The sequence below is a fragment of the Carassius gibelio genome, chromosome B17, assembly GCF_023724105.1.
Source record: "Carassius gibelio isolate Cgi1373 ecotype wild population from Czech Republic chromosome B17, carGib1.2-hapl.c, whole genome shotgun sequence".
Lineage (NCBI taxonomy): Eukaryota > Metazoa > Chordata > Actinopteri > Cypriniformes > Cyprinidae > Carassius > Carassius gibelio.
In genome coordinates, this window is record NC_068412.1 from 29,286,705 (window position 1) to 29,287,130 (window position 426).

Below are 426 nucleotides of genomic sequence, written 5' to 3' on the forward strand. Positions count from 1 at the left end.
TTTAACGGATTTGGATATTAGAAGCATATTAGTATGTAATGTGTATGCCAGGTTAAAGAGATGGGTCTTTAATCTAGATTCAAACTGCAAGAGTGTGTCTGCCTCCCGAACAATGTTAGGTAGGTTATTCCAGAGTTTAGGCGCCAAATAGGAAAAGGATCTGCCGCCCGCAGTTGATTTTGATATTCTAGATATTAACAAATTGCCTGAGTTACTTTTCCGCCAAGCAATATGATAGTACTAATAGAGAGATACAACCATGATCAGATGATAAGAGCAGGTAAATTCCTATAAATAGAATCTAATCAACATCTACTAATGACTGGTGTAAGTTGAAAACTCATATTAATATTAAAACTCAATGCAGAGCGCAGTCATGCAATTGTGGATCTGGTCAAGCTCGATTAGCAATGGTTTACAAGACAC